This window comes from Tinamus guttatus, unplaced genomic scaffold (genome assembly GCF_059628265.1).
Source record: "Tinamus guttatus ecotype Peru unplaced genomic scaffold, ASM5962826v1 Tinamus_guttatus_pri_ptg000254l, whole genome shotgun sequence".
NCBI lineage: Eukaryota > Metazoa > Chordata > Aves > Tinamiformes > Tinamidae > Tinamus > Tinamus guttatus.
This window is the reverse complement of record NW_028288788.1, coordinates 1183930-1206168: the sequence shown is the minus strand read 5'-3', so window position 1 is coordinate 1206168 and position 22239 is coordinate 1183930.

Here is a 22239-nt window from a genome sequence, read left to right as displayed (position 1 = left end):
ATCACACTGTCTAAATAACTATAGTCCCTCTGTCTAGTTATTGATATACTTGAATTTCCTCTTCCCTCTGTCTAGTTATTGATATACTTGAATTTCCTCTTCAAATACAAGACTGCAGCTCTTCTGAGATGTGTGCAAGATATTCTATAGACAAGAATGTACAATAGAGCTGCACGCAAAGCTCTTTCCATGGCACCGAACATCTAAAGATCTGCTTCTACGGGGTGAGGAGAAAGCACTTAGTTTTCATCTGAAATGAAATGTTTCAAGAAAACTAATTTCTCTCCTAAAGAAATGATTAATTTTAGCATGAAAACACCATCTTGAAGTGAAAAATCATGTCATTTTGTTTTGGCAAATTCAAATGTTTAGAATGATTTTCAATTTTCCTAAAAAGAGCTTCCATTTCTTAAACTTTTTTTTTTCTAGCTGTACAGAACATTTTAGGGGTCACAAATATGCCACTTTTTTTTGAATGAAGTTATGTTTCAAAAAAATCACCTGGTTGTAATTTGTCGAGTCTAGAATTATTCAAGGATAGATTTTCTCTCTTCCCTTTGTTATTATTACTGCACTATTAAACAGTAAGGATCAACATAATCACATACATATGTTAATTTAAAATTGCAAAAATAAAGAGTACATCTATAGAACCAGTGGCTTCTGCCAGACCAATCCGCTTCCTAACACCTGTAATAAAAAAAATAAAATTACAAGAGCAATTACAGCAATTTTACTCCCATTTTCAGAAATGACCTATGAAATGCAGGAGCTAAATTTTCAGTGAAAGGAGATGGGACATAGGACTGTAGCGGTAACAATCTCCAGTCACAACCTATTTTAAAAAAATATTCAGGGGTACAGGCACCTAAATCTCATAGGAAATTAATATGCCTTCTGAATCGGGTGAACAGCAAGGGTGAATTGTGTTATGATTTAAGAAATCCCAGAGACAAGTAGAAACAGGTGATCCCAGTCTATGCAGACTTTGACGGAGTATAAGGTGCAAGTATCAGCAAGAGAGAGGAATAAACAACATCCTACGTATAACAGGCAGTAGAATGAATTATAAAAGCATATGGGAAAGCAGCAGAACCAATGCTTTTAAATGCTTTCATAAACCTAGTCAAAGCGCCCTGCTGAACTCCTAAACCCAGGTGGATTTGGCAAATTGGACTTTTAGGGAAGAAAAGTATCTTTTCACTTTTTGTCTAAATAAGTATATGGCAGTGTCATCAAAAGTCAGCAAATGGGAGAGGAAAAATAGTTTTTCCCTCAGTTTTCTGTTTATTTATTATATGACCAAACTGTTCAGAAAAGAAATTCACCATATATCTTGGAAAAGAGTTTTTAGCATTCATTTGATATTAATTTATTATTACTGTTGGCATGCTAGCAAAAGTCAGATTCTATAGCTTGAACTGCATTTTATATTGCTTATATAAATAATTACACAATTACAAACGGCAGAATGAGATTTGCCAGATTTGTAACATCCAAAGAGATACACATCTCTGTCATACATGCAAGTAACCCTTTTTTTCAGCAAATACACACTGTTTCATTAAGTTCCATTTTAAATCTACAATCTTTAAATCTTATGCAGAAGGGGAAATTTGGTTAATTCCACAGAATTCAGAACAGCAGTTTCATTTTCTTTTGCATATCAGTACTTCCCTCTTGAGTTTTCTCTGCTACATATCACTTAGGATGACTATAAAGCATACTAAGAGCATTTATTCTAGCATTAGGCAAAGATCAAAGACAGGCCTATAGCTGTCACAACTACTAAACGATACTATTGGTCTGAGTCTGCCTTTTTTTTTCTTTTTTTTTTTTTTTTTTTTGTGAAAAGGACATATACTTTTGTATATAAGGTGTCCCAGTGTTGGCACGCAGCAGAAGGATGGCATGGTGGGATCGACTGCTCTAAGACAGTAAGCATTTTTTCAGGAGTATTTCTAAAGGCCTATTGACAATATGTTCCCAAATCTCTTGGCATTTAGTTAACGGTGGACAATGTTAATAAACTCCAGGGATAATTTTTGCCAGCAGGAAGAGAACTGTCATGTTTTGCAGTTCACGGAGAGTCATCAGGAAAAATGGTTTCAAGGCACAACCTTTGGCTTTATACTTACAGACATAAGACAGCACACGTTCAAGCCCTGGACACAGATTTCTGAGCTTCTGATTTTAAAGTGCTTCTAATCACAAAGACTTCCGCTGAAATGGAGGTTTGTGAATGCTCTGTGCTCACGACTATTAATCTAATTTAAATATTTTACATTCTACTTTTGTCACGGTGAAATTCATTGTTTTGCTGCAGCAATAAAGAGAGAGCACAACTCCTGGGCAGAAAAGGATGTATTAAATAATCCCATTTTCCCATGAAAATTTCATGACACTTGTCAGTGTTAGAATTCAAAAGCAAAACTACATCACCCCAAGCTTCAGTAATGCACATTAATGCACAATAATTTACACCTCCCTCCAAGTAGAATAAATGTATATTACCTGACACCTGCCTTTATATAAATCCCCTGAGTGCCTTCACAATCATGGTCTTCCTTTCTTTCTCTCTCAAACTTGTTTCAGAGGGGAAAGTCTGCGAGGGAGAGGGGGAAATGACAGCAACTCCTCCCCTGCCTTTGAAATGAGATGCAAAAGCTTTTTCAAAGCAAGAGAGGAAAAGGCTTGTCTCCAGAAGCTTTGTAAACTTAAGAAACACCTTATAAGCAGAGCTGTGACAGAAAGAAAACAGTGCTGCACAGTGCTGGTAATTTGTGACAAGCTTGCAATGTCCAGATCATTTAAATTTTGTATTCCCTCGTCTCAGTGATTCTAATTTCATAAGAGACATAGTGAAGGATATCTGCATCAGCATCTGCCCCGTACAGAGTAAGCAAAGATAAGTTTGATTTCTACATGTTCTTTTTCAACCCTGTCTTTAAAATAGAGGATGAGGTTTTTCAGAGCTGGAACCAGCAGCATCAGAGAAGGATTTCAAATGGAAGAGAAGAGGATAAAGACACAGGAAGAGGGAAGCGGAAGGTTTTAAGCGCATACAAACCATCCAGTAAAACAAGTTGTACTTTCAGTGCAGGCTCTCTAGCTTAGGAAATTCACAGCAGAATTTCTCCTGGTTAAATCACAGAGCACAGCAAATACTGTTATCACATAGGGACTTCTGAGACGGGAGCGTTGCTCAGCCTAGACAAATATTCACTCCGTAATAACCACTGGCATAACGGAGCCTGGCTGCCTCTCCCTGCATTGCTGTTTCAGCAAGCCAGGCTTAAACCAGGGCATGCAGTCAGCGCCCTCAGCCTACAGCTGGGTCCTCCTGCGAGGACAAGACCGATGGCAAAAGGCCCTCGCGGGGAAGCCCCGTTCCTCTGAGGCTGCTCTGCGAAGCTATGGCAGACTCCTTAAATCCCATGCATTTTATCACTCTGCTGCTTGGCCAGCTGCTCCCAGAGAAATGCCAGGTGATGTTCTAGCAACTAAAGGACGGTGCCTGCTCCAGGGAATAAATTCCTCCATAGGCAGTCAAGGGCTATCATGCGAACGCCGGCATGATATGTTCCCAGCAAGAGAATGAGAGCGAACCAAGAGCAGCAAAGCAGGGCACGAGCAGGCACGAGCAGGGCACGAGCAGGCTGAGAAGCGCCTGCTGCTACGAACACAACAGCAGCACATGGCAAAATCAAAAAACGCAGCTGTATCCATCACTCCGTGCTATGGACGGAGGACAAGCTGCAGGGTGAGATAGGAAGCCGTGCAAGATGGTGAGGGTGTGCGCACACACGGATGCACGCAGGCAGCTGTCTGTGTGCCAGGGAGCTAAGTATCAGGAGTCTATGGAAAGAGGTAAGTCTGCAGATAGGTGGAAGTGGGAAACATAAGTTTCATAGATTATATGTAGGGGAGCGAGAAAGGAAGGAGAAAAAAAAAAAAAGAGAAAATGCAGAAGAAAAGCATAACAGAGGTTTCACTTTGAAAGGCCCTGTGCCAGTCCTTTCACTGCTGCTCAGCCCCACAAACACCAAAAAAGCCCTTGAGCCATTAATTCCCTGACACAAAGCTGGCACGTACTCACCTCTGGGGACAGGCGAGAGCCACGGGGAGTCAGCGAGGACCAGCAGCTCCCTGCCCAGGGGGCACCCGGCGAGGGCCAGCGAGGGAAGACGAGCTCCTCTTCTGCCCAGCGCTGCCACCCCGCCGGCTCTGTCCTGCCATAAGAATCATGTCAGTGGGTCAGCGAGGACTTTTTCTTAGTGGCTTTTTTTTCCTGACACCCCCCCCCCACCTTTTTTTTTTTTTTTTTTTTACATCACCAGCTCTTAGGAAAGCAGGAGTCACATCATGATTACATAAGAGGCCCTAGCAGAGCAGATGGCTTTGCTACAGGGTCAGGTGGCTTCTGCCGCTGCTTTCTAGCTTTCTCAGAGTTTCCCGTTAGCAGCGTTTACTCTGAAAGCAGCCGAGTGGCCTCCCTCTGCTGAACCTCGAGTTTAAAAACCCGATGCTGGGGTTGAGTCACTCAGAAACCAAAGTGCTGTGGAGAAAGAGAAACGTCTTGAGGCATAAGGGATACGGCAGCCGGAGAGCTGAATGAGGGTGGTGGGTGACAGAGGTGACACATAGCTGGAGGAAAGGAAGGCATAGCCATGTTCCTGGTGGATGTGGGCAGAGAAATCACAAGTAAGTTCAGACACATCACAAACAAATTCAGTTTCCCACTGCATGGAGGCATCTCCCGGCAGAACCGCAGCTCTGCCACCTCCCGTCTCCTCACCCACCTTCTCCCTAGTGATTTGTCACACACTCATGTGGCAATCACTGCTGGCGGGGGTGCCGGATAGTGGGGAAAGGTCTCAGTCCCCTGCCTCACCTGCCGGCTATGGCGCTTCCCCGGTGGCCATCTTAGGCCTTGGGTTCCAGGTGTAGTGAAGCCCCATGGCAGCCATCTTAGGCCTCAGAGCTCTTGGGGTTAGGTGAAGCTCCCAGGCTGTCTGAGCGCTGCCCCAGGCTGGAAGCCATGGTGGGGAAGGGTTTGCCCCTAAATCCCCCAATCCAAATAAAAATGGCTGTCCAGGGGCTCTTCGTGTGTGTTGTACTGCCTCCAGCCTCATCTGACTGTAAGAAAACATGCTCCGTTTGGTAGAAATACTCTCCCCCATACCTGTTTCATGTGTGGAATTGGCTGTGCTCATGAGAGGTATGTGAAATATCTTAAATCGCCTTTTTTTTTTTTTTTTTTTTTTGGTTGCAGACTGGAACACTTATGGCTTTCTTCTTTTGCATAGAAGCAAACTCCTGGCATTTGTTTTTGTATTCAAATGGCACCTCGCTGGCCTGTTGTAGGAAGTTGCTGTAGAGCTGTGCAGTCTATGTGGTTTGATTACAGCTGGCAACAGGCTAAAATCCCCATTTCCTGAGTGTCCAAACCAGTGCCCTCACCACAAGCTGGTCAGTGGCAGATCTGTTGGAAGTTGACAAGTTTCTTTCGACTCTAAAATTTGTGTTGAGAAAATATGGAAAAACTGTTGTCTAGGTGCAGTAGGATTTCTAATATGTGTGTGAGTCAGGAGGACGTTAGAGATTTGCTCTTTCCAAGGGATTGTGCTTTGACTTCTTGACTCCTTCCATGGCTGTCTTTCACATCACTGTTTTGGGTATGTTTAATCCTTGCTGAGTGGAGTATTAACACACAGCAAAACACTGTGTGAAAGCCACAGTTAATTGAGTCAAATCGAGTCATTCTAATCCATTAAACTTTCCTAGCTGGTTACACCATCCTTTGGTGATGTTTCCCCTCTGTTCAAGCAGCTGCCAGCTCCATGCTCTGTAGCTCCTCACAACCTGCATGAGATTTGCACATGGATTATAATGTAGAATGAATGAGCCTCTCTCCTCAATGAGGAAATCCAGGTAGAAAGCAGGTGAGCTTTCCATAGGATCCAGGCTCAAAAGAGAGAGCAGACACGAGTTTTTTCTTGACAGTTGGCTTTGGAGCAGGATTCACCCTGCAACGTATATTGAAAGGATGCTGAAATTGATGATGTAGGTCTGAGACTTGAGGCAAGTCAGTTGTATCACTCTATACATTTAAATTCCTAAACACTTAAGTGAAGATAAACATTATCCAGATGGCAGATTTTATAGTGTGGATCCTTTCTGTTGCTACACTTCATGTCTGCCTTGACAGTGCTGGCATCTTGTATGTGTTTCTGCAGTCTGTTGTAATACACTGATGAAACTGTTGATGCAACGAAGCATCGCCTGGTTAGGCAGGCTTAAAACTTCTTGTGTGTGCTCTGGAACACACAACGAAGGAGTAGCTCTGCTGAGTAGTTGGTGCCGTCCAGAAAAACCAGCTTTCTGGTGCATTGAGAACTTAGTTTGCAAACTTCTCTGAAACCCTGTGCCACCTGGTGGACACTAAAGATTAAACACCAAGCTGTACTGGTTTGAAATGTTATTAATAATAAACGTTAGGGGAGCTGCTCTGAGGAGATTTCATGAAGTCAGTTTTAAGAGACTGGCAACATTATAAAGTGTATCATGTAGTGGCTAGCTGTGGAGCTTAGAGGGCAGGTTGGATGTGTATTGAAAATATCCCCATTAATTCTGTGAATTACCAATCTACCCTTCCCCTGATTCTTGTCTTGTGTTCACCTTGCTTTCAAATTCTTGCTTGTTTTAGTCAACCTTCCATAGATATAAATGACAAAAGAGTGATAGTCAAACTAACAGTCCAGTCTAGGGCCTTCTGAATGTAAGAGAGAAGACCAGAGTGCACTGCCTCCCCCAGGCAGAAGAGACCCAGAAGTGTTGTGTCATCTGGCCATAACCTGGCTCATGAAATCTGAGAGTGAGCCTTACGGGAATGCTCAGTCCATTATAAAGACTGTAGGGTGAGGAAAAAAAAAATTAAAAAAGTGTTCAGTGAATTCAGTCCTGGAAAATGACAGCATCATACTGAGCACAAGACATCAGCAAATGTTTTGAAGAAAAATTCCAAGGGAATATGACATCTGTCCTATTTTCCATGCTGCTGGCCTAAGAGTTCCGACACTGAGAACAGCTCATTTTCCCATTTTTATGCCTGAAGTGACAGAAGAACTTGATGTTTTGGGGAAGCTCAGTTACCGGTTAGAGCTTCAAAGATCAAATCTAGAAAATTAACATTTTTGATTCTCTGTGCTATGCCTTTAGTTAGAACGTGACACTAATCTCTAGTGTAGTATCTCAGCAGATTTCCCTGGGACAGGAAAATAAACCCAGAAATTGTGCATTCCGAACCAAACGCAGAGCCTGAAAGTGTAGACTTCATTCACTGTCACTCCGTTATCACTCACAAAAGTCTTTGCCCAAATATTCTCAGTGAAAGAGATTACCATTCACAGGGTTTTTTTCCAACACCATCTTAGCATGTCTTCAAAAGTGTATATTCCTCTGGAAGAAAAAAAAGTGAACGAGGTGTGATCACAGGAGGTGAGGAATCCGGTTTTTGTGCTTCAGGAAGGCACTGACCTTGCCACACACCGGTGGCAGTAAATGCCAGCTACAAACAGCTTGGACATGGACTGGCATTGGTGCTGAGTGCTCCCTCACGCGCAGCTATAGCATCTTGCTTCTGTTGAACATAACAATTGCAGCTGGACTTTATTGTGTTTTTCCCAAGCCAATATTCCATTCATAAGGGGATTTTCACGAAATAGCCTGAGGAGCTTCAGTCACGAGAATTTGGTTCCCTCTCATCTTTATTGACCTCTGTGGACTGGTTCCCCTGGGCGGGCTTTGTTCTCCATTGTGCAAGACGATGTGGTGTGGTGGTTGAAGCAGAAAACACCAAAGGGACTGTAAACCTGCCAGGGACTATGCCAAAAGAAGAACAAGAGCATGCGGCATTTGAACTAGAACTCGTTAATGTGCCATGAGCAGGGAATGTGGAATCAGCCCAAAACAGAGTGGGACTGAAAATTAATACTTCAGTCTGGCTTGGCAAACGAAATATATTCAATAATTTTAACCATGTCGGGTATTAAATTATTAAATATTCTGCCTTTTTTTTCCACTGGGAAATTTTGTCTGGCAAGAGAAAATTTCCATCAGAAAACATTCAATTATCCCTAAAGACATAAAGATCCTTATAATTTCTAGAAGGGTGTGAATAAAAATGCCACATTTATAAGTAGGTTATCAATTATAAGAGAGAGACAGGAATAAAAACCATTTTTTAACAAAAATGCATGATGAACAATGATTGGCCCATCACATCTGGTTCTAAGAGCAGGGAGCGTTTCTCTAGCTGATTGCCTGCATTTCAAATTTTCTTGCATAACAGTGAAGAGATCATTTAATCCTATAGCTCTTGTGTCAATCTCTTGTACACCATGAGCGTGTGAAAAACTCTGAAATGTTTTGTTCACACCATGTTTTGGTCAAACAATTTTTTTAACAGAAATATTATTTTTCATGAATTAGGGGGTTCTGTAGCAAATATCAGTTTTCATAATAGAATCTTGGAAACTTCTCATTTCTTCTGTTCATTGTTTTCAAAATCATTGCCAGGAGCAGAAAATTTATGAATATCTCTAAATATAATCATAGGGCCACCAGATGTCTTGTTGCAAGGATGGCATCTTACCAGCTTCCTTGAGAGCTCTTTTTTTGGCTCCAGGACATGCAATTCCATTCTGTGTCCGTTATTATCTTAAGGCAGAGCTGAATACGTATAGTGCTGTTAACAGAATAGCAGGAAACCTGCAAGTGTCATGTTAAGTCTCACCTTTCCTGGTGAGATGCTGTATCTGAACCTCATGTTCAAAACCTCACCTCACCCTTGTACCCGCATGAGCAACCACAGAGTGTTCCTCCTTTGCACTCAAAGACTGTGGGCTTACCTCCTTCTTGGCTTCTTTATACTCTTCCCCTGAACCCCAGCAAACAAATCACTGTTCTCTACATCATCTATGTTCTAGGTGAGCTGGTCTTTACACAAACCTACTGCGTTAGAGGAATTGCATGTATGCTGACAGCAAGGAGGGAGAGGGAGTAGAAAATTCCCCAGTGGCATTTTTGGATGGATAGCTGTCTTTACTTATCATTCATCCCAGATAGCAAGGAGAAGAGCGGATCATATCTGTAGTTCTTGATACTGTCTTGCCACTTACTGCAAGGGCTTGATAACAAAACGCTACATGATTTAGCCTAAACAAAGCAAAAACTTTCCTGTGTGAAGAAGATGTAGGATCTGTTGTCACATTACAAAAAGAAACTCAGCCAGACCTGGAGAAGGACCGTCGGTGATCTGGATTTGGTCTGCAAGGTTAATAACGTTTACTGGGTGCTCGCTATACTGCTCCTCTTCGCTGGGAAGCAGTTGGCTTCAAAGGCTGGAAGTTCCTGAGGTCTCTCCAGACCCTTCTGTCTTGTCTGAGCCATTGTCTAAGAGCTGGCAGCAGTCGACTGGCATAAAATACATTGACATCTGTAGCGTCGGGCCTGGTACTTGGGCCGTGGTGTGTCCGTTTAACCAGTATTTCATTGTTGAATTAAGGGATAATGCTGTTCAAACGGCACCACGTGATAAAATGGTTGCAGCACAATGGGCATGTGGTTTCCTGACTGTAGAGCAGGCAGCTTGCGGAGTGAGGCAGAATGAAAGGAAGGTTTTTCCCTGGATTATTCATACCCACAGGAGACCCACAAAGGCCCCTTTTGCTGTTTACCCAGAAGGGAGAATTTGAGAGTTTGGTGACATGAGAACGAAGGTACCCAGCAAGTGACTGCCGAGAAAGGGGCTGAAACTAATTCACATGGGGGCTATGTGTTAAACTCCAGCGAAGCAGGAAGTACTCCTCCTCTTACTGAAGTCTACCATCTTCCCCTTACCTGTCCTCATCTTCTTGGCTTTGAATATGAATGTGGATTTCATTGCCTGCTTTAGGCGCCAACTGACCATATGGAGCATGGTCAAAGAGCCTAAGCATGAGGTTTTGAAGGTAAACATGCATCTTTGTGCTGGCTTTATGTGCGTGGGGTCACAGCTCCTCCAAACTGCAGGAATTGTCATGAACAAGAACGAGGCAGGAAAAAAGAAACTCAGAAACAGAAGGCTGTTATTCAGGGTCACATAGCAGGACTCAGAAAGCTGGAAAGTAAACCAGTCTTTGACTCTAATTCTCTCTGCCTTTCTCAGCTCCGATTGCTGACAAAATGAAAATCATAACCTTTCAGTTGGTACCTTAACCTTTCAGCAAACAAAATTGAGTAGGGGTGCAGAGCTGTTCTGCAAACCACTTCTCTCTGATACCACTTGAGAGCCTTGCTGTTTTAAACATTGGCCCTATATGTGTATGATATAGCATATAAAAACTGTCCCTGAACTCTTCCAACATGGGAGAAAGGATGCTGCTGTGGTTCAGGTACAAAGCTGGCGTGTAGTAAGCTCTGATTGCATCTCAGATGTATTACATGATCTAAATCAAGTAACTTATGCTCTGTTTGACTTAGTTTCCCTTCTTATTATTGTTCATTCTACCCTGTTGCGCAGAATCAATATGTTTTGCCATAGTTACAGAACAAAAAATGCAAATAAAAACAATAAGGTTTAATAAATAATCTATTTGTTATATTCCTTGATAAATACAGCTCTCGGACATAAGTTTGAACATGTGCACAACACGGTGCTGAAGTCTGTAGAAGAATTTAGGTAGGTATAAGTAATTACTAATGGTTGTGGACTTTCAAATGAAAATAGAATAAAAGTTGTTTCCAAGCAGTGATATATGATGGTTCACTTAAAACTTCCCTGCACTTTTCCTTTGTATAGACTGCAGTAATTATGTATTATTTTTGTATACTATTGGATGGTAGTGGTACAGCACAGACGTAAAACTCTCCTATTCTCAGCATAAAAGAATTAAAAATTATATTGCATTTGGATCAAAGTTACTAATTTCTTACAACGTGAGTCAAAAAGGCTACTTTAATTAAGCAACATTTATATGAAAGAACGACTGTTTTGTATATTGTGTGGCTCACATTCAGTTTCAGTTTAGGTTGTTTCTGTAGGTTGCATATTTAAAGAAACTTAACATTATTTTAGCAAATAATTTGGGTATAATCTAGCAAATAATAATTTTGTGTAAGAGACGTTAAAGCCTTTTACTAGATTTAAGTTAAGCCTTAGTAGCTCTGTGGATGATCTGTCAAATCACTTCACATCATTTTTTCCATTATGTTGTTTCTTGTAATAAGTAACAGCCCAAATAATTTTTCCTCTTCACACAGAGTAGATCAGTGTCATTTTATACTGTCGGAGACGCCTGTGAAGATGTCTGGGAGGACTTGAAGAGGCGTGAGGGGTTATCCACGCATCCTTCTGCTCTGTGGCACAATGAACTGTAGCTCAACCATTTCTATTACACATGTCTAATCGGGGTCTCCAATGAGGGAGATTCCACTATCTCCCCCAGCAATCTATTCCAGCGCCTCACTATGTTCAGTGTGATCAAGTTTTTTGAGTATCTGGGCTCAATCGTCCTTTCATCCCTTTAACCCCACTGCTTTTCACCCGCTGGATACAGAGAAGAGTTACCCTCACAGTTTGTTGCAGCTTCTGATTCACTTGAAGAATATCGTGCCTTCCCTTAGCCTTCACTGTATAGAAAAGAAATTTGCTTATAAAAGAAAATAAGCTTTTTTCTCAGGATTTCTACGTAGCTTGACAGTGAGGACCCAAGGCTGGAGCTGGTGCTGCCCAGCAGGTAGCTGTGGCAACTGCTGTTTCAAACAGGACATCAGCATTGGGAATAACTGCATGAAATTCCCTGATGTATATTTGCATGAAATTGTCAGCAGGAGTTCACTGCTGAGCTTTACTATACATATCATTTATCACCTCTATATATCATTTATCACTTCTTTTTGAAAGCTGAGTTTAACCAGTTCTCTAATTCACAGCTGTGTCATTAATAATTATGTTTAAAATAAACCAGGCCACTCTATGTAGTATATCAGTACAATAAATAGGAAAGAAAAACCTAATCACATCAGGGCGGTTTATTAATCAGTTCAGGTGGCTCAGTGAAGTAAACAAGGGTCTTAAAAAAATGATTAGATTGAGGAAGAGAAGTTGGGGGGAAAAACAAATCAGTTGTCCCCTAAAGGTCCAACCATAGAGAGAGAGACCACGATGCCAGTTTGCTATAGTTAAGCTGAGTTTTTAAGAATTACGAGTTTTCCACTTCGGGTAGAGAATAACTAATTTACAAACAGCGTAACAAAGGCTGTAGATTTGTTTTGTATATGCAAACATAGACCTGCATGTGAATGTCCTGGTGTATTTGTGCAGATGCGCACATACAAAATGCATCCAGATATGCCTGGCCATAAACATGCCTGGCAGTTCCTACACTCACACAAAATTTTATTCTGTGGTGTGAAGGGTCAAAATAAAAGTGAAGCAAGAGAAAATGAAGATTTGAGTTGTTCTGACTATAAGTCACATTGTCCTGTGGAGACTATTCAAAGGAACATTTACATCCTCTGAAACTTCCATTGACTTGGTGGGAAGAAGGACCTCCACAAATTCCCATCACTTAATTCCTCCTTCACGTAAACTCTACCTATGAAACCTATTTTCCCTTGCATTGGACTTCCAGGGTCTGTGATTGCCCTAAGGCATCTGATCCCGTTAACTGCGGTGTCACTTCAGGCGGAAGGGAGGCACTGTTGCTCCTCAGTTTATTTGAGCAGCACCTGTGTTGGGAGAGATGCAGAGGACAGTCCCCAGAGTGGGAAGCCTCTGCGCTGCCTCCTTGCCTGTTGTTTCTGGCTCCAGGTCTTAGGACAGAGGGAATATCAGGTCCAGCAACACAGTTGCTCTTAGCTTTTCTATTCCTGCTTTGGAAACGTCTCCTAGTTACCATGCCAGGTGAACAGTGATGTTGGAGGTGGGTCTGAACAGAGAACTGCCATTTCCTCCCATATGGATTGCTGAAGAGCCTTTCTCAGCCTTGTTTTTTGCCCTGGGTGGCAACACTGACAGCTTCCTCCCAACTGTTTGCTATTTTTTTTTTTAACAACAGCAGTAAAACATTGTGATCTAAGCTCTGCACATCTGGAGGTCCCTATTCAAGCCCACCAGGCAGGAAGAACAACCATCGTCCTTAGGCCTGAAATTAGATTGTCCTGGGCTTTCATTACTCCATCAGGATAAGCCTGCCCTGCCATCACCTTCTGAGCCTGTGTAATTATTTTCTGTTCCATTTTATTCACTTCTCTGACCCTTTCTCCATCATTGCTCTTTTTCTGCATCTCCTCACAGGGTAAGTCTGTCTGATTTTTTTGAATGTGCCACTTGCTCCCCCTTCTTCAACAATACTTGAAACATTAAAGCAGTCTGGTCAAAATATCAAGACTTAGCCCTCTGCACAGTCTTTCTTCTCATTCTTTGCTATATAACATTTGCAGAAATGGATGCTCAGCTAAACAAACTACTCTCCTGATTCACTATCAATCTTCCTGTGCCTATTTTTTAATCAGTTTTCAGTCCATATAACTTTTTCCATCTGTTCCCTTCCTATCAGTTGAGGTGCAACACATGAAACATACTGCTTTCCGCTTTTCTGATGATTATGTGATACAGTTTATCATTTTTAAATCACTGCATTTTCTCCATATCATTAATTTTATTATGATTTGTTAAAGCATTTGAATATCTAATAGCTCTATTAAAGTGGCTCTAGCAAGTAAGTATGTTTTATAATTCCCTTATTTATTGCCACCAAAGATACTAAGTTCTTTTTTTGAAGTTAGATTTAGCCTAAGCACCAAAAAAATCACTATCTTTCTTATCATAGCATCAGTAAAATGTAAGCACCTTCCTAGAAGTGGGACTAAATGTACTGGTTAACCTTTACACAGCATGCTGGTGTATGTGTCGGAAAGACGGTTGGTTTAAATTCTAATCCAAGTGAACAGTTGTCATACAAATACTGCAGTTACCCCCGGCCTCCGATTTCATAATGGACCAATTGTGTAAGCTTTGTTTTAAACTAGTAGTTAAGCCGGTTTGCTTATTACTCTTTCCTGTTAGAGGAGAAAGCAACAATGCAGCTTTCCAGTCTTGAATTTAGAGCCCATCCTTGCCAACGTTTCCTGCATAGGTACTTCCTTGCTGTGCTGCTTATTTGCAAACAAAACCATTACTTTGAGTGCAAGTCCTTACAGTAACCTGATGGCAAAACTTCAAGTGAGTATGGCATTGCCGTGTAGCAGTGAGGCACACTCAGGAAGGGTTAGGCTAAGTGTGTGGAAAGGCAGACAGGTAGATGCCACATATTTCTTCATACCTGGACAGTATTTCCTACTCGCTTTAGGTCCGGGGTTCTTAGACTGTTTGCCACTACTGCCTGCTTCCCCAAAATTCACTGATACGTGGCCAAAGTCAAATTCTGAAGTTGGTCTGGGGTGGGAAGGGAGCTACTTCTCTCTTGCCCGTTACACCGTATCCCCATTCACCCCATGCCAAAGGATGCGGCAGTTGCTGCAACTGACAAGACCGTGCTTTATATCCACAATATACTCACTTCCCCAGGGAGTGAGTGAGTTGATTTGGATGAGTGTTTTCCTACAGAAGAATTTTCCATCCAAAAATGATGATTAGGCTGATTTGAAATGTTCCGTGGGCAGGTTTTGATTCTGTCAAAGTTTTGAGTGGAAACAAAGCAAGAATTGGCCAGGGTGCCTGCCGCGTCTGCCTCGATTCCTGCCAGCTCATCCATCTGCCTACATGTCCCTGCATATCCCCTGGCTCTGTGGCTTCAAGATTTCCCTGCTGATGAGGTCTTGAAGGCCGAGATACCAGTCAAGCGCCCAACTCCCAAGGACTCCGACCCCTCACAGCTCTCAGTCTGTGTTGGCAGCTCTAGGACTGCACACTGTCTCCTGAAGTTGGCTATTAGATTTTGCCAACCTCTTCTGATTCTGCCGTTATGATTTTTTTTTCACATTTTTCAAGCCCTTGAAAATGTCCAAGTTTTCTTCAGTCTTTCATTTCAGAATTATTATTATTGTCAGCAGAGATTTTTTTTTAACAGAAGCCAATGTTCATTCAGTTTTATTGGTGACATGACTTCAAGCTCCAGAATCAAACCCTGAAAAAAGAGGGGATGCTTTGCTCTCCTTTTCACCCTTCCTGCCCACAGCTGCCTCATACAATTTATCCCTTAATTCTTTGCCTAACTGTAATTACTGAGTGAGGATCAGTGCATTTCTTCCCCAGAGAGAACTCACCATTCTTAAACCCCTCAATTCCGTCTCAATCTGTTTTCTCAGTCACTCGCTGTTACATATCAGATGCAGCCAGTTTTTCAGGTCTTCCTTGTCACATATAGCATTAACGTTTTTGCGGGCATTTAGGGGCCTTTTGCCACCTCTTAAATTGCATAGGCACAAAATTGGCTTAGAAGCTGTCATGCTTTCAACAGAAGACAGATGCTGTGAAAACAGCAATACTCTACAGCATCTCTCTTCAGAAGCACACATTTTATTTTCCTTGTCGTTTAGGTGCCTACCCTGCTGCCATCTATTACTATGCTCAGAGAGTCAAAGAGAACGGACTTCTGCTGAGAACTGAAGGAACGAGCAGCAGACTTGAACAAACTCAAAGCCCCCAGCTGTGTCATAACTCTTGTGTAAAAATAGAAATGAGCATTAAATGTCAACATTGATCTGTGGTGGAATGTAGATTCATCAGCACTTAAGAGTGGGGATCAGCCTTTAAGACGCTGCAGCTATCTGTCTACATTTGTCATTGCCTCATGTTTTTAAATCAGATCTAATCCGGTGTGCAGCCTGTGCCAGACGTGTGGTGGTCAGCACTTGGAAGCATCAGAACCCCGAATTGTATGAGCTGGGGTGCAGAAGGTGTAACAGGGATGATAAGAATAGCATCTAAAAGACAAATCCAAACTTTTAAATAGTTTCCCCTTAAGGAAATAAGCATAGTTTGTCCTAGCCAGCAGTCATTGCTGTATAGAATATACGGTTGATCTGTTATGATTGCTGTATCTGTGTATAGCTGTAGTAACTAGAAATGCATTGTGCTAGAAAGAGAGCAGTAACTGGAAGACAGACCATGGCCAAAAGAGCTTGCAGTTTAAACAGACACAGCAGACAACAGCAAATAAGAACCAAGAAGTGGAAGTGAATTGACTTGTCCCAGCTGAACCTGAATTCAGGTCTTCTGATTCCTGGACCACTGGCTCAGTTTGTGCCTTCCCTTGGGGGTGATCGTGGCTGCTGACCGCTGTGCTCTGGTCCCTCCTATCCCTCCTGCTTAGCCAGTTCCATGCTTCTGTTGTGAGTGGAAGTTGTGGCATGAACAAGGATGTTGATTCTCATCCTTGTGGGGAGAAATATCCAGTGCAGAGAAATCTTCCCCATGCAGGAGCTCCCTTTTGCTCCCCTCTGCCATGTGCCATCTATCAGCTCCTGCCTGCAGGTTGCAGGTCCTGAGCAGACAAGAGGGGAGAAGAGCAGCCATGTCTCATCTCACGTGAGAGGTGGCAGCCAGCAGCTTTTCTGCTGAGCCAAAACTCCTCTCCGTTTCTGCAGGATTGTAAACTTACACCCTCGTGCCGTTGGACTTCAATCTAAGCTAGGAAGTGACACCCAGTTCTTGATAGAGAGGTTTTGAGTAATTTTACACCTACCACTTCATCAGTTCTGCATGTCAGAGGGACCGCAGCTGCTGCAGCAAGATAGCTAGCTCTCCCTGACCAAAATGGGTCCAGCACCCAAGCTTATGGCTTTCATAGCAAGGGCAACAACCACAAGCCACGCACAGCATTTCTATAGCCTTGACTTTCCCTCCTGAGCCACACTAAGCCCACCATTATTGCTGAATCTGCCTTTTTTTTTTTTTTTTGGATGCAAGACATGGTTGTGTTTCCTGCAGCAAAAATCCACAGCCTTGAGCTTGCCTGCTACCTTCTATTGGCGATGGTTTGAATTAAACTAGCTCCACAGATAAGCACATGGCCAAGCCCTAGAAAGAGCACAACCGTGCTCCAAATGATGGGGTGCTGGGGACAAAACAACAGCTCTGATTAGTTTACTGGAAGAAAGCTGTGAGTAGTCGCAGCAGGTCAGCCGCTGGCCCGGCAGTGGGTGGTTTCCTTCTGGAGAAGCAGCTGCTGTGCAGCCCTGCACGAGGTGCAGTCCCTTGCGTGGCGCAGTGCCCGGGGACTCTGCTGCAGCGCAAGACCTTGCAGGGAACTCAGTGCTTAGACTGCGATGTGAAATAGAAATCAAATTGAAGTGTCCTGGGCTGGAGCCTCGGCCCATGCGGCGCCGCGCAGGCTGGCGAAGGGACGAGCTAAGAGGAGGGGGAAGCGAGTGATGAAGACAGGGGCAGGCAGAGCAAGAGATGAGAAGAGCATTTCCACTTCGGCAACACCCTTCCCTTTGGCACTGCCATATGAACCTCCAAAGAGTGTCCCAAATTTCTAGCAATAGCCGATGAAACAAAAAAGGGAAAAATAGATCAAATGCCATTTGGGTTTTTATTGTTTCTTTCTGGAGCTGTGCGTTCTCTTGTAGCCCAGACAATGTAGCGGGACAGCCCAGTACCCTAGCCACACTAGCGAAGAAGAAAAGCAGTCCTTTTTCAACAGCAACAACAATTTGGTTGATTATTTAATAGACTAAGAACTCACCACATAAGATGCTTAACCTTTCAACAGCTTATTGCTCTGGACTAAAATTTCTCTGCTTGGTGAGAAACTATTTTTCCCTGTCCAGAGCACTAGGTGGACATCACAGATAGGAAGGGCAGATGAATTGAGGAAGTGGGATGGGACTTCAGTGGATCAAAAGTCAGATTTCGTAGTATCATGAAGTCCTCAAGGCTTTGGAACAAGGTCCTGAAACTACCTTCTCACAGGAACAAAAGGCTTGAAGAAGCTGTGTGAGCCACAGTGGAAACATCAGCCACGTGTAAAAGCAGAACAGAGCTGCAACTTACATTTACCAAAGCTGATTGCTTATGGCCACAAAAAACTGCAGAGAGAATTAGTTGTTGAAACCACCTGACACTGTGAGCTCTGTTTGCTGGCAGTGAGGGACGAAAATAGCACTTCATGACATGGTGTTTGTATGTTAGTACCCAAAATAGACAGGCAGCCAGTTAGTTGCGTTCCTCTTGCCAGTGAAAAGCATCTAGATTTGCATCTTTCTGTGCCTTGCATGTTCTCCATGGGCAACTGGTAAAAGCCACTAAAATGAGACTCAGCTAATTCTTGGTCAGTGCTGAGCAAGTATATGGATGCATGTGATGGCCTTTGCACTGGAGGTTGGGCTCATTTGGCTTGTTCAGCTTCTCTGAACCATTGAATTTTTTTGAACTTTTGGAGAATGGATCGTCTAGAGATCGAAGTGTGACAACAGAAGAGTGGACAGGGCTTTTTCCTCCAGGCCTCTGTTTAAGCACTGATGAGTCACATCTTTTTACTTCTCTTACTTCCCACTGCTGTAATTACAAACCAACACACTTCATGTCAGGGAAGGAAAGAAAGAGACAGAGTTGGGATCAGTATTTCACCTGACTTTTATGAAGAAATCGGGCTTTGAGATGGATTTTGTTAAGGCAGAACCAAAGTCATTCTGTAAATTTGCAGTTGCTAGACATGGCCTAAAAAAAGGGTTATGGAGAGAGGATCTGTACAGAATAAGCCCATGCTCTGCTCTTGCCATGTCTCCAAGTTGTCAACAGATGGAACCATCCAGCAGGACCTTGAAAGTGCAAAAATGCCATTTCCCTAGACTGTAACAGCATGGAGAGCACTTCCTGAAAAGGGGAAGATAGCCAGTGCTCGTGCTGACAATGCACTTCTGCATGTGTTCAATATTACTTACAAATATGATACAAAGGTCAATGAGCACAGAGCTGGGTCAAACATAGATAATATACTGCTGAAAAAGGGAAAATGCCCAGACAGCTGGGATAGATAGAAAGGTGAGTGTGTGCCTGTGATGTGACAGCACAGTTGCATGCATTAGTAATAAGATAAGTGGAAATATAATAGATCTGCATTGCTTAAAATATTGATAAAAATATTGCTTAATGTTGATCAGACATGATCACTTATACTTTATTGTATCTCACAATGTTGCTGTAGCTTAATTATAAGATGCTGTTCATCCTTGCCCTTGCACTGGATAGATAATCTTAAAAGTGCTTTAAAAATTCAGGTAGAAAAAGAAAACAGAGGGGAGAGAGGGAAGGGAAGAGAAGGGAAGGGAAGAGAAGGGAAGGGAAGGGAAGGGAAGGGAAGGGAAGGGAAGGGAAGGGAAGGGAAGGGAAGGGAAGGGAAGGGAAGGGAAGGGAAGGGAAGGGAAGGGAAGGGAAGGGAGGCGCCGAGAAAGGAGAGCAGCAAAAGAGAAAATGTGAAGGACTGTATGGGAGGGCAGAATCAGCCCACGTCCACGTAATAGTGAGCTTGGAGTCTGTGCTAACCATAGCTTGTGCCCTTATCTTATCAGTAACTCAGCTCCTGTTCAAAAACTCCGTGGCTCTGGATCAGCCAAAGACTGAGAGGTGCAGAAGAGTATTTCACTGTTTGGACCTGCTGGCAGGGGGTGGAAGGAGGAGGAAGGACGGAGACAGATAAACCCATGTTGCAGATGGGGAGAGGCCGTCCCAGGCTGTTGGACATGGACATGAGTCTTAGCGGGTGGGCTGAGCTCCTCTGACCCATAGTGAGTGCAGGCTGGGGATGCCAAGGAGGGAGGCAGTGCCTGAAGTCAAAGGAGGTTCCCCTTGGGGGTAATGGTCAAGCCCTTTATGTGTGTTTTTGCATTCCAGCAAAAACACATGAGTCTCAAAGTCCTCCAGCTTCAGGTCCTGCTTGTCTCACTCCCGTTCTTCCCTCAGCAAGTCCTGACATTCTGTGATGCTCTTGGAGTAGCCAGGAGTAGCCACTGTCCAGATGGCTTTCCAGAGGAAACACTTCTGGTGTGTTCTGGGGTGTTCACACTCCCAACACTTCTGTGAGGCCTGAGGGATTTACATCCTGCCTGTCACCTCAGGCGCGCGCACACGCTCGCTGGTAACTGCCTCCAGCAACTACATCAGAAGCTCCTCCATGGACACAAGTTCTCTGATGCATTCTCCATGTCCTCTTCCCGATTTGAATAAATACCACCAATCAGTTAGCTGAAAAATCATTTCACACCAGTAAATGGGTTTGTTTAGGAGAAAAAAAAAGAAAAAGTCAAAACAAAATGTTTTGGTTGTGCTATTCAAACAAAAAGTCCATAGAACTTTCCCGGTAAAATAAGCTTGTTTTCTCTGGAAGGAAAACCTGCCATGGAGATTTTTTGTTGTTGTTGTTGCCGCTAACTCACAGCACAAACATGAACAAGCCACTTATTGCTTTGATGCATCTATTTTCCCATCTGTTGGTAGAGGAAACATGTCCATAGTCAGGCATGCTGGATGGGCTAATGGGCTTGACAGAGAAAATGCTTGCAAATACTTGCTGTTGCCAGAGGCTGTTGTCCAGGCAAGGAGAGGGGAATGCTTACTTCTTTGTTCCATTGGAAACCTTTTCCATAGGTTCTCTACCTACTTAAACAGGGTGCCTGTTTGTTTGTGTACTGAGAGCATAATTCATACCCAAATGTCCCCCAGGAACTTGAGATCAAACCCTCCTCCCATGAAGGTTTTAGATAAGGGCTGTGCCTTGGCTTGGTCTCTAGCTGTTTATTTTACCTCCAGGACAAAGTACACTCTGTGAGCTACTGTGTGGCTTTCAGGTGCCGGAAGATGGTGAGAGATAAGTTTCCCTTTTCACTGTATCTCTGGGCTCTGATCTTTTTGCTTTCTCTACTTCCCCAGCCTTCACACCCACTCTCTGCAACAGAGCAGACCACAGTTGTCCCCCCACCCCAGGGGTCATCCACTGCACACAGGGACAGAAACCTGCAGTTTCTTAGTCCCATCTGGGAGAAGGTGGAGGGAGGTTTCTGGAGAGCAGCCTTGCTCTTATTGCCCAGAAATTGCTGCATCTCTGACTGCAGTTGTGTCCCAACAGAGGGGTTTGTTTTGCAGTGTTACGAGCAACTCAGGAGGGACAATTCTCACCATAAACCCTCTAAGTTGTTCATCTGAGGAGCTCAGAAAACTTTGTACATGTTGATGGGATGAAGCCTGCAAGAGCATACACAGAGTTCCAACGGGGAACCCGTACCGTGGTCCTTCTCCAGTGACGGGAGGACTGCGGCACAGATCAGGTGGCCCCATCAAATAGTGACAGCACTAGTGAAACATCCCTGGGTGCCATAATATGACCCCTGGATACTGTATATCTACAGTGTCCTGAAAAGGGGGCTGTGGCTACCCATCATTTCTCACCCTGCTAGGCTAGTCACCCCAGTTGGGGTGAGGGAACAGGAAGCATCAATTTTGCTACATATAGTGCTAGAATTAAATGAAAAGAGAGCACTTCCTCCGCTTTCTCATTTTCTTTGCTTTTATGCAAGGCTCCAAGGATCAACTGCTCCATTACATTCTGACGCATCCTCCAAGGGTCTTTTTTTAGCGACATGCTGATGGCCATTTCTTCAGAAGGCAGCGTAAGGTGGGTACCCCAGAGCATTAGCTGCTCCTGCTAAAAGCCTCGTTAAGTGAGTTTCCACGGTGGACTCAGCTGAGCTGCTTGACCCCAGTCCTAGGCAGCAGGGGATGCCATTAGCTGCAAGAGAAGTCCAGTTCTGCAGCGAGATCAGTCCACGGGTGACCTCGTTGGTGACTCGAGGGGTGTGGATGCCATAAATGAGGAAGACCTTGGCTTAGGATGGGAAAACTACAATAATTTCAATATTGTGGTAGTTCAGTAGTTGAGCTGCAGTAGTTCAATAATCTAAGCCATATGATGATAAATAGAAATGTTATTTATTTATAGAGTGGTTGATTTTCAGGCTTTGAAAGCAAAATGCTCATTTCAGTAGGACAGAGGGGCCAGTGGGGATCCAGGAGGTGAGCAGTGCTTCCTGGCCCGGGGGTTTCGTTGTTTCTAGAGCCTGGAGAGCCGTATGAGCAGTGCACAGCAGTGCAGGGGTGACGCACTGCGTGCCCCGTGCTGCACGGGCACGTGCAGTGCCCAGGGGTGCAACGCGGCAGCTGGCAGGTGGGAGAAGGACAAGGCTGAAGCTGAA